The following is a 14,161-nucleotide window of genomic DNA, read 5'->3' as shown; positions in this document are numbered from 1 at the left end:
CAGCCTTTCTTCCTTCCTTCAACCTTTGTCTTTCCTTCCTTCTGCTCTGCCTTCAGTCCTTCATTCCATAAGCATGTGTTAGATGTCTGCCGCGTACCTGGCCCTAGGTGAGGTGCTGAGCCAGCGGCACTGGGATGAATCAGACAGTCCTGCTCTAACAGAGTCACTGTGCTGCAGGAGCCTGACATTCCCAAAGGTGTCGCAAAGCGTGTGACAGGTAAGGCAACAGCGTGCTCAGAGCTCAGAGAAGAGCCCCTGGCCCACCCAGGGCTCCTTGGGAAGACTCTAGAGCTTTGGACTCTGAGAAATGAGCGAGATGAGGATGTTGGTGGGAGTGCAGCGGCTACAAAGATGAGACAGCTCTGCCCTAGAAATGCTCCATCTTGGGGCAGGGGGGTGGCAGGAGAAGAGGCAACAGCCACAGTGGGGTCGGGCCCCCTGGAGAGGGAAGTGTGCACACTGAGCCTAGGGTGTCCGGAGGCTTCCGGGGCAGACACTGCACACAGGCAGAGAGCTGAAGGGTGAGTCAGAGTTCCCTGGGGCATTCGTACCGGCCGAAAGGTCAGTGTGCACAGAGGACTGTGCCGGGGAGAAAGCTCAGCTCATCAGAACTGCTGAGGGTCTCAGTGTGGCCTGACCCAGAGCACAGATGGGGGAGTGAGACTTGCACACAGGAGCCAGATTCAGCTAAGAAGTGGGGAAACCATCCCGTGGGCCACGGGGCACCTCTGAAGGGAGCCGCAGGGGAGATTTTACTTTAGGAAGAAGGCTCTGGCAGTAGGGCACGGCGAGGAGGCTGCTGCCGTGGCTGGGGGGACACATGGTGGTGCCTGAGTTGGGAAGAGGGACAAGATCAGAGAGATGAGCACCTTATGGCCGATACCACACTGGAGGCTGGTCAAAAGGAAGGAGGGAGGGAGGGCAGAAACATGCAGACCTCACACCCCACCATACTCCTCCGTGGCCTGTGCATCCTCAGAACAAGCTTCAAGCTCCAACATGTCTCACACCTGAGAATTTTCCCTTGACTTCTGTTAAACCATGGTTGATACTTGTGGAAGACAGAGAAGACCAAGGCTGCAGTACCTGGCACCTGCTAAGTAGATGCTAAACCGAGCCCTGTTGGGAGAAGAGGCAAGCAGTGGCGGGGTTCACAGCTTTGCAGTATGAACAGCAGTTCTGTACCCCTGACGGGGCGGCCTCCTAATGGACCTTCTGCTCCGAGCATGACTCTGCGTCAGTTCAAGAATTCCAAGATCACTGCAGATTTTGGTAAGAAGAAGAAGAAAAACATTTATTGAGCACCTACTATGCAGCACACTACAACACATAACCATCCTCAGGAAAGTCTTCTGTCCCCATGTTACAGTGAGAAAGCTAAGACACGAAGAATCGGAATTGAAATTTAAGCCAAGGCTGTGCTTGTGAAATATTGTGCTTCCCTTTGAGTGGCTAGTGCTTTGAGGGTTTATTTTTTGAATCATCCTTGGACAGTTAAGAACATATTGTATTAATTATCTATTGCTACACAACAAATTACCCCAAAATTTAGCAGCTTAAGACAACAAACATCTATTCTCTTCCAGTTTCTGTGGGTCAGGAATCGGCACAGCCCAGCTGAGTATCTCTCATTCAAGGTTTCTCATGAATCACAGTCAAGGTGTCAAACGGGCTACAATCTCATATGAAGGCTCCGCTGGGGAGAAATCCACTTCTAAGATCACTCACATGGTTGTTGGCAGGCCTCAGTCCCCCACCACATGGGCCTCTCCACGAGGCAGAAGTTGGCGGCTGGCTTCTTCCAGAGAGGCAATCCCAAAAGAGAGCAAGAGGGAGAACAAGAGGGAGAAGATGCTCAAAACAGAAGCCACACTTTTTTAAATAATTGTTTTTATTTTATTTTATTTTTTGCAATTTTTATTAATGTATTTTTGTTACAGATGTTTCTCCTTTTTCCCCCCTAGACACCCTCCTCCCGATTCCCCCCACCCCCAGCATTGTTGTCTATGTCCATTGGTTATGCACACAGGCATATAAGTTCTTTGGTTTATCTTATCCCTGTCCCCCGTCCCCCTCCTCTGAGGTTTATCAGTCTGAACCGTACTCCTTTCTATGTCTCTGGGTCTATTTTGCTCATCAGCTTATTTTGTTTATTATATTCCACAAATAAGTGAGATCATGTAGTATTTGTCTTTCTCTGATTGGCTTATTTCACTTGGCATAATGCTTTCCAGCTCCCTCCATGTCGTCTCAAAGGATAAGAGATCTCTCTTTCTTAGAGCTGCATAGTATTCCATTGTGTACATCCACTCATCAATTGATGGACACTTGGGCTGTTTCTAAATCTTAGCAATTGTAAATAGTGCTGCTATGAACATAGGGGTACATATATTCTTTCTGATTGGTGTTTTAGGAGAAGCCACATTTTTTTTTTTTTTTTATCCTCACCCGAGGACATTTTTGTATTTATCTTTAGATAGAGAAGGAGGGAGAGAGAGAGAGAAACATAGATGTGAGAGAGACACATCGAGTAGTTGCCACCCACATGACTCTGGTTGGGGCCAGGGGCAAACTGCAACCGAGGTACATGCCCTTAGTGGAAACGAACCCAGGACTCTCTGGTTCCCAGGAAGATGCTCTAACCGCTAAGCCAAATTGGCCAGGGCAGGAGAAGCCACATTTTTTTTTTTTTTTTTTTTTTTTTTTTATCCTCACCCGAGGATATTTTTCCATTTTTTGTACAGATGGAGTGGGAGGGAGAGAGAGGAAGGGAGAGAGAGAGAAACATCGATGTGAAGGGACACATCGAGTGGCTGCCACCCGCACGACCAACCAGGGCCGGGGACAAACTGCAACCGAAGTACATGCCCTTAGCGGGAACCGAACCCGGGTCTCTCCGGACCGCAGGCCGACGCTCTAACCACTGAGCCAAACTGGCCAGGGCGAGAAGCCACATTTTAAAATAACCTAATCTTAGAAGGCATAACTCATCACTTCAAGGTGTTCTATTGCTAAGAAGCAAGTCAATAAGGCCAGCTCACATTTAAGGGAAGGGGTTACACAAAGGTGTGAAACCAAAAACCAGGGATCATTTTAGAGGATACTCACTTGAATCTGAAGAGTTGTCATAGCCACGATATCCTGGCTTCTCCCAAAATGGCAAGTTCTGTCCCCTGATGTTCAGGGATTGGAGTACTTTGGGGCCTACAGGGATACTTGAGGTATGTTGCGGACACTCCTTTGTGCCTGAAGCATTGTCTCATTTGGAGGGGCCAGTGTGGAGCCTATCTGGAGTCCCCAAGGGAAGGAGATAGTTTTTCAAATTGTGGTCATTGCTCCCTCCCCATCTTGTGCCCGAAGCTGCTATAATGTTTCCTAGCAAGGAGCGGAAGCAGTGGGTATACCTTCATCCACCTCGTCAACCAGATTGTGTTGGGTCCAGGTGGAGAAACCATCAGCTTAAAAGTCTTCTTTAAAGTCCCCTTTGCTTCTGATCTTCTTTTCTCAAATTTTCTTTCCTTGTCCCCCAACCATGTCCATTGCCCCCACAGTAGTTTGTCAGATAGGTGCTCTAGGAGCTTCCTGATGGGGAGAAGAAGGATGCTGTGGAGAAGTGTGAAGGGAGGTCTAAACTGCCACTCAGAGCAATTCAATCACATTTACTCAACATCTGTTCTGGGCTGGGCACAGGTGATCTAGAGATATAAAATATAGATACTCGCCCTCCTTGGGGTTCACAGTATTAGGAGGGAGACAGATGTACAAATGCATTAACAAAACAGTAGAATAAGTGTAATAAATACTTGATCAATACGTTCTTTTGTCACCCCACCACAACTGCCCTGATCCATGAAGCATTATCTTTGCTTGGGCCATTTCAGTGGCTTTCAAGCTGTTTCCTCCATCCATCCACTCTGATGCTGAGAGATCTTTCTAGAATGCAAATCTGACAATGTCACTACCCTGGCTAAAGGCTTCCCCAAATGATCCTGGGGAAAGGCCAAACTCTTGGGATGGCCCCCAAGACCCTAGCCACTCTAACTTCATCTCACCACTTTCTGCTCACAGGCTCTGTGCTGTGGTAGGTGACCCAAGTGACATCCTGTCCCCCTGCTCCAGCAGACAATACGTGTAGCAAACTTCACTGGGAAGCAATCCCCAGATCGCCCTTCCCAGCTTAGGAAAGGAGCCCCACAGTCTCCATCAAAGTGTTTCCTTCACCTGTTTGGATTGTCTTTCCTTGTCTGTGCCCCATATGAAATGGGAGCTCTGTAGCTAGGCTTTTCGGTGCTTGACACAGAGACAACTGGGGTCAGACCAAACGATTGTAGGATACAACTGAAATCAAGTCTGAGGGCACAGACTAGGGCTTCCAGAATAGGAATTTTCAATTTCCCCAAGGAAGCACAGATGTTAGAAGCCCCCTCTTGGCCTCCACTTGGCCACTCCCTCTTCCTTATCTCTCAGCTCAAACTCCAACAGCAGCGGCCCACCATCAGCGCTGTAGCTGGCGGAGCCGAGACCCTTTTCCCTGCACCGCCGGTGGGCCGGGAGGGCCCTGGGAAGCAAGTGCAGTGTGAAATTGGACTTCAAGAGATGAGTTGGAGCTTGATCTTAAAAAATAAAGTGTGGACATGCGTCTGAGTAATAGGATATTAAACCATCCTCTTTTTTCGGCTGCTATTTCCCACGTGCGTAGGGTAAAGACACCAAAGCTTCGGAATGACTGTGGGTGTCTCCTCCCGCTCCGGGGGCACCCACCCTGGTGCTCCTGGCGGGCTTGAATGAATGGGGGAGGATCGGAGCATGAATGAGTGTGTGAGTGGAGGGAGTGAACGCGAGAGTGGGCGGGTGAATGGCGACAGTGCTGCCGACTCTGCTCAGGGGCGCGGGCTCCCGCTCCACTTCCCTCTCCCGCCAGCTGGTGGCCTCGGGAAGGTGGCGGCGCCGGCAGCGGCCCGAGCTGGGACGGGCCGGGGCGCAGGATGGTGGGGGAAGGGGCGTTCCCGGCGGCCGCGCCTTCCGCAGCTATTGGATTAGTGGCCTTCAGGGATGAGCTCAGCCGGATCGGCTTTCAGCTGCAGCCTCCGGGCCGGCCGGGAAGGCGGGGAGCAGGCGGCGGCGGAGGAGGGGGAGGCGGAGGCGGCTGCAGCATCCAGTGCTGGCCGCAGCGGCCAGCGCGCCCCGCGCACAAAGGCGCCCAGCCCCAGGGGAGGGCGATGAGCACACCGCAGCTGGGTCCGGGGCCCCAGCTCCAGCCGCCGCTGCCTGCGCTCAGGGCGCGGGAGAAGACGCAGGGTGTGCCAAAAGCCGGCGGCCAAGGCGCGGCCCGTGAGCCCTGAGCTCGGGACTCGCCGCCCTCCGGGTCGGGCTGGAGCTTCGGAGCGGCTACTGCTAGGGCCTCGGCGCGCCCCCGGCATCAGCGCGGGAGGGTGCGTCCCCACTCCTATCTGACCTCTCACCTTCCCGCTGCGCCTGAGCGCCAACTTCCCCAAGAACGCTCCAACTCCTGTCCACCCTGCCGGGCAGAGGGGGTGCTGCTGCTGGGCACCAGCCGTGAGGACGCACCCCTGGCCCCAGGGAGAGAGCGGGCATCCTCAGGGTAGCTCCGGCGCCCCTGAGTGGGCGTCGGTAGCAGACGCCTCTCCTGGGAGTCCAGGATCTGCAAGTGCTGGCGATCCCTCCCGGGCAGGCGCTCGCCCTCTCTTTTATGGTGAGTATTTTCCAGCTTCTGGTGAGGGGCGCCCTGAGGCGCGCAGGATCTGGCAGCCGAGATCTGGCGGTGCGGACCGCGTGCGGGCCGGTGCTCTCCACAGCCCGCGCTCCTGGCTTGAGTCCCATCGGGAATTCCTCTCTGCCCACTGTAGTAGTCGGAGTCCGGTGTTTTGCGTGCAGCCTTGGCGCGTTTGGGGCCAGCCCCTGGAACCACAGGTTCGAAGCCTGCTACTTCTCTGAGTAATGGAGACAGCACAAAAAACTGCTTCCCCCACCCCCAGTCACCCTGCCTGGGTTTGGGTCCAAGATCTGTCGTTCACTGACTGGGTGACCTTGGGCGAGTCTTCAAACCTCGATTTCCTCACCGTAGGATGGGAATGATGATGGTACCCATTTTTAGCGGTACTGGTAGGATCTATGCTTGTAACGTATGTGGTACATAGAAAGCACTCAAATTTTAACTAGCATTATTCTCAGCGATGTGAGCCCACGCGTGCCATCCAACTTTCTGGAGCCGCAGCATCTGCCTCACCTAAGTAAGTTCTGGGGGCCTTTTCTTCGGGGTTGGGGGGTTCGGAGCGGTGGAAGTCAAGCGCCAGTAGGCACTCAGTGGGCACTGGTGAAGTGATAGCTATCGTATTATTATTTTCTTTATTTTTCTTGATGCTGGGGTAGTAGGGTAGTGTGGCTGGTCGCCCGGCCGGATCCCTGTTCCGGGCCAGTTCCTGGTCTTGCTTGGAGACAAACTTGGCTGTGCTCAGAAAGGGAGGGGGTTGCCTTGCCCTCGAGTCACAGGCAGGGGGTTGGGGGTTGGGGTCTTGAAGAAGGGAGAAGGCCAGAGCCTGGTGCGCAGCAAACGTGTTGATCTGGGTAGCACAGGACGCACCATGGGCTCCAAGCCAGGAGGGGATGCTGAGCCCAGAACCTCTCCCTAGTGGGAGAAGCGGGGGGCCGGGCAGGAGCGGGAGGGAATTCGTGCTCCCCCTCCCCCGCCGCCGCCGCCCTTTTCGGAGCCTGAAGCCCGGGCTGTTGCAAACTGGGAGAGGAGAGCACTTCTGAACCGCTGTTAGGAGGAGGTGGAGGGTGCTCAGCTCTGGAGTCAGTCTTGAGTTCAGATTCTGCCTCCACCACCCGCCTGCTGTGTGACCTTGGGCAAGTACTCTGATCTCTCCCAAATCAGTTTCTACACTTTCCATCCTTTTCTGGGGGAAGTTGGGGTGGGGTGAAATAGGCTTTCTCTCTCTAGGAATCTTTGTCCCCATCCTCCTAACACCCTCCCCATTGCAAAGATCTGATGAGCCTAAATCAGGAAGACTTGAAATGTTATGTCTGAGCCTGGGATAAACGCTATTAAAAGGAGAATTCAGGATCTGCCCACCTTCTTCCTGGCCAGTCACTGCACCCTGCACCTGGGGAACAGGAGATCAGGGCACTAGATTTTTTCCACCACAGGGCTTCTACCCTGCAACCAAATCCTGCAGCTTCTGTCAGTCAGGCTGATGGGGAATCCCTCCCCATCCTCCAAACCCTTCATTATTGTAAGCACTGTTGATTAATGGAGTTCTTAGAAAGACAGTGTCAGTAGCATGATATAAACATGCTTTATATCAGGGTACAGCCCTCTGATTCTATTTATTTAAAATAAATTTTTTAATTGATTGATTTTAGAGAGAGGGAAGGAGGGAGGGAGGGAAGAAGAGAGAGAGAGAGAGAAAAAAAAATGTTGATTTGTTCTACTCATTTATGCATTCATTGGTTGATTCTTGTATGTGCCCTGACTAGGGATCAAACCCACAACCTTTGGCATATCCAGACAATACTCTAACCAATTGATCTACCCAGCCAGGGGCCCTGATTCCATTTTTTTCCCCTCCTCTTAAAAGTAGTAATAAATGCAATTAAGCTATCTTTGGCAACTAACAATATTCAGCTTGCCAGCCATTCCACTCAAATCTCTCTCCAGTTTGTGTTTCTATTTTATTTCAAAGACTGATGCAGGAAGATGGAGGGGCTGCAGTGGTAGCTGCCCGGCCTGCTTGGGTGTGGGGTAGGGATTAATGAGTGTCAGAAGAAGGTGGGAAGGCTCCCAGGTGCCGGGGGAGTCTGGTGTGACTGGTCTGCGGTGGGCCATGCTGGGAGACCGGCGTGGGAGAAATAAGCAAGAGCAGGTTTTGAGTACTCTTATGTGCTAAGCTAAGGGGTGCAATGTCTCCCTGGAGAAGCCACCAGGGCAGTTGAAGGAGAAGGAAGGTGGGCAGCTTGGTCGGATTTAGCCCTTGGCAGTAGGGCAGGTGGTGGGGAGCATAGACTGGAGTCCTGGAGCCCCGTAAGGAGACCATTGCAGTAATCCAGGCAAGGGAAGTTGAAGACATAGAGTGATGGAGTCTGAGATGGGGGATCCATGGCAGACACAGGGATGTGCAGAGAGGAACCTGCTATGCCAGAGGGAAGAGGCTGAGGTCAGCCCCGGGTATGTGGATTCTGAGGTGCCAGTGGGTGCCTCCATGTCTGGCATCTGGAGAGGGTGGAGACTTATGGTGGAAAGAAGCCAGCTGGCTTCACAAGGTCATTTGAAGGAGCCCTAGTCTGGAGAGGCCAGAGTCTTCTATGTGGGTGAGAGCTGAGGAGAGAAGGCAGGGCTAGAGACCCAGTTCGGGGGAACCTGCAAGGGCTGGAAATGCCAGTCATAAGCAAAGACACACACACAGAAGAGCAGAGACTGAAGATGTGACCTAAGGGCCACCCCATTTATGGGGCAGACAAGGTGGTCCCTGGAGCCCGGAGGTGGCTGGAAGCTGCTGTGAGCTCTACCCATTTATGTGCTGTGATGTTCAGAGGAAGAGCTTCTCCATAGGCACCCGCCTGGCTTTTAGTGCTGTGAGGTGTCAGCCATGGCGAACCTGGAGTTCTGCCTTCTCCAGGAAAAGAATGAGGCTTAATCCAGCGAATTGGGCCGCAGAGACATCTCACCTGTCAGCCACACTGTGAGATACGCAAGTCACAGATTCCTGGGGCCAAGTGGCTCCCTCCCACCTGGCCCTGCCTCTCTCTCTCTCTCTCTCTCTCTCTCTCTCTCTGGGTCTCCCTGTCTCCCTGCTTCCTCACAATCCCCTCCTCCTCCCTAGTCTCCCCCCTGGCATCTCAAAACTGATCCCACAGAACCCTCAGGCTCAGGCTTAACAGAGGGATCTTCAGAAACCCAGCAGGTCCCTGTGATATTATCCTAGATCAAGTCTGAGGTATGAATAGAATAGATTCGCTTTTCTTTCAGGCATCGGCGTTTCCAGACAACCAGTTATACCAGCTGGGCAGAGTTCAGCTTGGAAGAGAAATGAGGGCTGGACATGAAGAGTATTGTGTTTTCTTCCTAGGATTCTTCCCAAGAGGGTCCCATTGTGCAGCACCCTCCCCCAGCCCCTCTCCTCCAACTTTGCTCCAGTCTGAGCCGTGCTGGGCCTCACAGAGACCAGCTGTCCTACAGAACAACCCATCTGTGCCTAGGACAGCCCTCTGGGCACAGGGGCAGCTGCAGCATTGACCAGGCCTGCCAGGAAGGTGTGTCTCTTTCAAATGACCTTGCGGAGCGCTGGCCTGCAAACCTCCTTCATCCCATCCCCTCCCTGCTCTTCTTTTTGGCTGACAGCCTGAGCTTCCGCCTTGGGGGCTCCTGGCTCAGTCAGGCGTGGGAGGATTCCCATGGAAACCCCACAAGAAGGAGAGGCTAGGGGAAGCCTCATTGATTCAGCTCCAGGAAGATAGGCGTGAGACAGTTCCACCTGGAACTGGACAGATGGCTCTCTTTGTGAGCTCCTGGGAAGAAAGGGCTTGCCCAGCCAGTTGTAGTGTGAGCTCTGTGCCTGCGAAGGGAGGGGGAAACTAATGGACGTCTATAAATAAAAGCCTGGGGGCGGGCTTCTTTAGTTCATTCATCATTGGCAGGTTTATTCTGACTGAGCATCTTTTAATAAAACAGCCCCTCTACTTAATATCTGTACTAAGAAAATCTTTAAAAATCCCAGTTGAACCAGTCTCCTTGGTATTGTTGTGTCTTTACAAATGTACCGAGATGAAAACCGAGGAATGAAGAGCGGTCTCAGGGAGCTCCGCGCCGGGATCATGGCTGGGTGGAGTGCTTTCTAAGGCAGCAGCTGGCTTTTATTCATGTGTTCATGCGTGTGCATTGTGTAGACATTCACCCACCACTTTCTCTGAGCCAGAGCCGTGGAGTCCCAGGGACTCGGTGAGGAGACTCAGTCCTTGGCTGGCAGGAGGAAGACAGCTAGGAAGATGACATGGCCCCTTGTGATAAATCTATGGTAGAGACAGGTACAGGGGCTCTGAGAGCAGAGGGGGGATTGGGGAGCCCCCAGAGGCCTAGATACCCCAGGCAAATGAATTCCCCAGATGTGTGCAATGAGGGGGTGTGCAGGGAGAGAGAGGGACAGTGGCTGCAGCATAGCAGGACATGGATATGGGGCCCATGTGGGCCTGTAGGGAGATTCGGGCAGGTTGGCGGGGAGCCGGTGGAGGGGTTCTCGGAGGAAGATGGACTGGGGAAGCACAGCGGAGCATTTAGGCAGGGTTAGGGTTAGGCGTCTGCACCGGGTCCTGAGAGCGGCAGAGGCTGTGGATCTCAAGCAGGGAGCGTGGAGATCGGCTTGCGTTTCAGAAGTGCTGTAGTATGTGTCTGAAAGCGGGATGCAGTCTATTAAAGGAGTTCAAGTGGTATCAAGCTGCCCTGCTTTTTACAGTCCTTGTCATGATTCAGACCTGCAACTGGGTCTGAGCCCCTGGGCGTCAGCTCTGCCTAGGGGGAAGTGATAGGGTCTCAGACTTTCCTGTAGCCTCAGATCCCAGGGAGGCATCATTACTCTGCTTAAAAGGAGAAATGAAATCCACATCCACTCACTACCCCAGCACGTCTGAAGCCAAAGGGCACACTGAGGGGAGGGCATTTCACCCCGTCAGTACCAGTTCCTGCAGCAGTCCTGTCTTCTGGCAAACCCCATGCCTGGGTGAGCCCAGCCAGACAGGCCTCCGAGAATGGGATTTCGAGTCTTTGGCCTCTGAAGACTGAGTGTCATGTTTTGCAAACCAGTGAGGCTCCTTAAGCAGGGTGACATCGATGCTTCATGTCTCATTTCTCTGTTGAGCTGTTAACACCCACCAGGGTCCTGGGAAGGGCAATTGGCAATCTGAGTTTTCTTTCCTTGCTCTGCCATCAGTGAAGTCCTAGGGCGGATCCTTCCGGTTAATGTCATTAAGCATCCCCCTCCAAGCACGGCCTAGGCTGGTGAGTTCCGTTTGAGGGAATGTGATGGAGGCATCCTTAGGCATTGCTCAGTGTGCCCTGTGCTTACTGGGCCGAGAGAGAATGATATTCCTATCAGGAAGCTAACTCTCTTGTATCTGCCCTGTGCCTGGCCCAGTGCCACGTGCTGTGGTGGAGACAAAGAGAAATGTGACGATTCCTGGCTGGAGAGAGAGGGCAGGGATTGAGCCTGAGTTGGCCACAACTGTGTCCCTAGCTCTTAGCAGCACCGAGCCTGGCACATGGCAGGCATTCACTAAGTGTTCGCCCAACTAACACGAGAACCGGAAGCGGGAAAGGTGCACAGCAGCATCGAGCAGAGGGGCAGACTGGCTAGAGCCAAGATCAGCTGCTCAGAGGCTGTGATTGTGTTTGTGGCAGAACCGTGCCCGTGTCCCCACCTCGTGATTCCAGGCCTGGCCCTTTTCCTGCCCTTTTCCTGCCGCATCCTCTAAAGAGAGCAGAAAACGAGATCTCCCTAAAGCCCAGCATCTGCTTTCCACACCCACACGTACACTCTGTCCTGACTTCAGAGCCCGGTGCTTGTGTCTGCGTGAGGGGAGCAAGGAAGCCCAGGTGAGAGCTTCCTGTCCTCAGAGGAGTGCCCTTCAAGGTGCAAAAGTGCAGACAAGCAGGACCAGAGAGTCCTGGCTGGCTCGGGGTGCACAGAGGTGCTGGGGAGGCACCGAGAAGCCTGGTGGAGCAGGGCAGGCTTCCTGGAGGAGGTGGAGCGCTCAGGCAGGATTGGGGAAGTGAGGAAGGATGGACTCAGGGCCCCACACATCTGAACAAAGACATGAAGACTGACTGACCTGTGACCCCAGTTTAGGAGTTGGGTCTCTACATTTGCAATTTCCTGTCTTTCAGCTCTGGCCTTGGCCCTGTCTTCAGCTGGTCATTCTGTTTCTTGATTCTGGTCCTTTACAGGTTCTTCTGTCGCCGAATCCTAGTGCACACCCAGGTTTGTTTCCTTAGGGTGCACTCAGATGGAGAAAAAGCAATGTCAGAGGACATACACAGTTTAAAGCAGCACTCAACATTCCCCAGATGCCCCTTGGTGCCCTGTGCCATTTCAGACTTCACAGACATCCACCCTGAGCCTAGCAAAGGCAGGTGAGGTTAGCACATGCTTAGCAGCACCTTTCAGATGAGCCTCAGAGATGTTAACTCCTTGCCCAGGCCCAACGGACAGGCAGGAATTCAAACCCTGCCCGTCCTTATATTGTGATGTCACTAGTTTTCCTTAGTGGGTGGCCATTGGCCATTCTTGGACATGAACACTCCGTCCTGGGCCCTTTCTTGGGGGGTCGGGGGGCAGCAAAGGGGCTGTCTGTTATATGTCTACCTTGCCCCGTCCCCAGTGTGGGCGGCCTTCAGGATCCCTGCCTGAGGTGTCGAGGCCCTGAGACCGCAGCCAGGAGGGAGAGTCACTTGCCCTCAGTGACCCCACATGGGTCTCCTCTGAAGCTGCTTTCAAACACAGTCAAGTCTCTTCAACAACAGCAACGCAGTTGGCATGGTTGTGGATTTCCCTTAGAAATGTCCTGTGTGGGTGCCATGGAGAAGCCCTGTTCTACCAGGGTGGAGGAAGATGGTGAAGCACAGGCTTGTCCCGCTGTGGCCCTGGGGCCCATGCCCACCCTGCCACTTACTGGGAACCTCTCACTGGGAGCCGGTTTCCTCTTTTGAATAAAGGGGCACATGCCTCGTGGTCCCGTGAAGCAGCTGTCACGCCGCCTGGCACAGAGTGAGTGCATACATTTAAGGTTAGTGATGGAGAAGGACGGGGAGTAGGGGCACTGGGGACTTTGGGTTCAGGCTACCAGGGTGGGACCAGCCCTACCGGCTTCTAGCTAGGTGACCGGTCAGGCTGCTTCCTCTTACAGCCCAGTTTTCTGGTCTGTAGAATGGGAGCACAGGTGACTTTGAGTGAATTACAACTGGAGGAGATTCCAATTCCCTGATCTCCCAGTCAGACGCCCTTGGGCGGTCTGCAAACTTCCAGAGGGGACCCCGGGTGGATGTGTTGGTTCTGCTGATTGAATCCCACTTTGTGCCCTGCACCCCTCACATGTTACCTTGCTTATTTCTCAAGGCCTGGTTGAGGCTCAGGGCTTGATGAAGCCCTTTGGGCATATTGGACACAGCATCTTGTTTGACTTCATCTATCTGTTGGATCTTTCATATCAGTACATTCTTTTCTCCAGCTGCATAGTTTTCTTTTATATGGGTTTACCATAATTGATAGCCTTATCATTTATAGTCTTCAATGCAATAAAAGCAGAACTTCTTACAAAAAAAAAAAAATTATCCTGTCTTCATTTGGGGTTTTTTCCAATATTTTGTTATTATAAGCAATGCTGCATATTTATATATGTAATACATATAATTTATATATACGTGTATTACAGATTATGTGTTATACAATACATATATATTACATATACTACACATATATGTGTATATATGTAGTTTTGCACACTTGAGAGCATATCTGAATAAATGCTAGAAATAGAGTTGCTAGGTCAGAGGGTATGTGCATTTGTAATTCTGAGATAATGCTAATTTGCCGTTCACGGAGGAACCTGTCTGCTTCTCTGAGAAGGTATTATACAGCTTTTTGATCTTCACTAATCCCATAACACCAAAATGCATTTCATTGTAGTTCTAACTAGATTCTCTTTTATTACGCATTTGGTAGATAGATCAACTTTTCAAAGCTGTTTGTGTGTGTAACTGTTGTATCCCTGTACATTCTGTATTTGGGTTGGTCTTCTCTTTCTCATTTGTAGAAGTTTGTCATATTTATGATTTAGGATTTGTATCTTCCCATTTTAAAACAACAAGCAAGTCTAATTTCTTTTATAAGTGTTTTTTTGCTATGCCATTTGGTTATTTCTCATTTTTATTTCATATTTTACATATTTGTATCTTCTGCCCCTCTCTTTTAAATGACTAGATTAAGTGGTTTACATATTTTAGTATTTTATTTAGTCATGAAGTCATGCATTTAAAGTATATTTAGTAATATATGAAATTGTTAATTTAAATTTTAGGTGAGATAACCTGAATAAAGGCTCATGATGCCAATTTTTAAAAAGAAAATTCACTGTCTGGCTAGTGTGACTCAGTGGT

At 51.7% G+C, this 14,161-nt stretch overlaps 1 protein-coding gene across 1 annotated transcript in view; it reads left to right on the top strand.

Moving 5' to 3' along the window:
* The first annotated feature begins 5,065 nt into the window (after window positions 1-5,065).
* SPSB4 (splA/ryanodine receptor domain and SOCS box containing 4) overlaps window positions 5,066-14,161 on the top strand; it is a 72,153-nt gene continuing 63,057 nt past the window's right edge. Inside the window, exon 1 of the mRNA XM_036267296.1 lies at window positions 5,066-5,713. The gene's annotated coding sequence lies outside the window, so the exon portion shown is untranslated. The remainder of the gene's footprint in view (window positions 5,714-14,161) is intronic.

This window comes from Molossus molossus, unplaced genomic scaffold (assembly GCF_014108415.1).
Source record: "Molossus molossus isolate mMolMol1 unplaced genomic scaffold, mMolMol1.p scaffold_m16_p_18, whole genome shotgun sequence".
NCBI classification, from domain to species: Eukaryota; Metazoa; Chordata; class Mammalia; order Chiroptera; family Molossidae; genus Molossus; species Molossus molossus.
Note: the sequence above shows the minus strand (reverse complement) of the source record. Positions and strands in the feature narration are given on the sequence as shown.